This window comes from Rhinopithecus bieti, unplaced genomic scaffold (genome assembly GCF_001698545.2).
Source record: "Rhinopithecus bieti isolate Rb0 unplaced genomic scaffold, ASM169854v2 scaffold_33303, whole genome shotgun sequence".
In the NCBI taxonomy this organism is placed as follows: Eukaryota; Metazoa; Chordata; class Mammalia; order Primates; family Cercopithecidae; genus Rhinopithecus; species Rhinopithecus bieti.
Genome location: NW_016814421.1, coordinates 107,547 through 109,969, shown reverse-complemented (window position 1 = coordinate 109,969; position 2,423 = coordinate 107,547).

Genomic DNA, 2,423 nt, shown 5'->3' with positions numbered 1-2,423 from the left:
TTATATATAATTATATATATATATAATCATTGCTAACATTCTCGGACCCATTTCTTTATCCATTTACTCATTATATACCATTATATAAAAACATATATTGGCCGGGCGCGGTGGCTCAAGCCTGTAATCCCAGCACTTTGGGAGGCCAAGACGGGCGGATCACTAGGTCAGGAGATCGAGACCATCTTGGCTAACACGGTGAAACCCCATCTCTACTAAAAAATACAAAACTAGCCGGGCGAGGTGGCGGGCGCCTGTAGTCCCAGCTAATCAGGAGGCTGAGGCAGGAGAATGGCGTGAACCCGGGAGGCAGAGCTTGCAGTGAGCTGAGATCCGGCCACTGCACTCCAGCCTGGGTGACAGAGCGAGACTCCATCTCAAAAAAAAAAACAAAAAACAAAAAACATATAACATATATATATATTCATTTGGATACTCCATGCTTATATATACTTGAAATCAAAGTGAAAAGATACAGAAAGACTGCTCCTTTAACCAGTCTCCTATGCTCCCCACATAGTAACACACCATAGAGCTCCATGTAATACCACACAACAGGCTGCATCTCCCTAAGAAGAGGGCAGTTCTGCATTAAGCAGATGATTCAGATACCAGCCAGTTTCCAGTCCTTGACCAAAGGCTAAGTACACTGCTTATCTGTGCCGGCTGTCAACATATTTCAAAAACTGTGACTCTCCACAGAGTGCAGGATGTGGGTACCAGAACAAAAAAGGAAGCACTAGCAAAATGTTTTATATCTTTAAAGGAAATCCCATGGGTTGCAAGCAGATCAAATGGACTAAGTATATCATTCATATTTTCACAATGCATCATGATGAAACAGCTAAATTAGAAGCTATACAGTTGAGTGACCTGGTATAAAAATGAGCACATGGTTTCACGTGAATTGGGTTTGTTTCAACTTATGATTAATCAATGTATGATTTTGATGGGGTGGTACTTGTATTTGGGGACTTAAATTATAATTTCCAATGGAATAAAAATTAAATGCTTCTCTGAGGCATTTTTATTACTCTATATAAGATCCAATCTTCTGAAACCTGATCTTCAAAGTAGGAACTTAAGTTTCATAAAATAACTAAAACAAGTGCTTGGTGAATAATGCATTAACCTCAAGAAGACATTCAACTCTATTAGTGATTCTTAAGAACTTGTACTGTGCTTTCAAGACATGAATAACACATGATTCCTGAACTCACAAATTACCTATGCTAGAATTTTCACATCAATACTACTGGATTGTAGTCTTTTCAAAGAGGGAAGTCTTCAATCACAAAGGACAAATTTGCTCATGAATTCTCTAAGTATATACAGAAAATTACCACCATTTATTGTTGTGAAAATTGTTTTTGTGCTTTGTATATATACCTGAAATAGTACCCTGACATTTTAAGTAGGAAGACATAAATTTCTACAAGCACAGAAAAAGGAAAGTATGAAATTTTATATACAGTCTTTGAAGGAATAAATAAACCAGCAGGAAAAGAGACCCAGACCCAGAGTAAATCTTTTTGTAGTATTTTCTAGCATAGCCTTTCCTAGGGATGAATGCCACAGTGACCCCTAGTCTACATGAGTTGTTTTCCAGCTACATCCCTGGCACTTGATAAGATTCCCACTTGCTGCCTGTGATGCCAACCAGAGCTGAATGCAAGGGAAGTGTGCAGAGTGCCTTGTGTCCCTGGAAAGGCTTTGCTGAGGCTCTTAACTCGCTGAGGCTCTAGGGCGGGTGCTCGGAGTGCCCTTGGATTAAGGAGACCTCCAGAAACCTCTCTGTCAGCTTGGGCACATCATGCAATGGTGGAGAGCAGTCAAAAATTTAAAAAACAAAGGAACAGAAAACTCAAACAAAACAAAACAAAACAAAACAAAACAAAACAAAACAAAAAACCTTTTCAAAGACATATAAAAAGAGTGGCCACAGCAGAAAGAAACTCTCATATACCTCACCCATAGATTGCATTTCCCAGTCAAGTTTGGCCAGTTGTCCAAAAAATATCTTCCAGAGCAAAATGATTCAGTAGGATCATGTGTTGCATTTAGTTTTCACATCTCTTAATTTTTGTTTCGTATAGAACCACTCTAAAGTCCTCCTTTGACCCTCACGATCTTGACACTGTTGGAGATTACAGTCCAGTTGTATTAGTTTGTTTTCACACTGCTGATAAAGATATACCCGAGACTGGGAAGAAAAAGAGGTTTAATTGGACTTATATTTCCATATGGCTGGGGACACCTCCGAATCATGGCAGGAGGCAAAAGGCACTTCTTACATGGTGGTACCAAGGGAAAATGAAGAAGAAGCAAAAGCAGAAACTCTTCATAAACTCGTCAGACCTCATGAAACTTATTATGAGTAGCACGGGAATAGCACGGAAAATAGCACGGGAAAGATTGGTCCC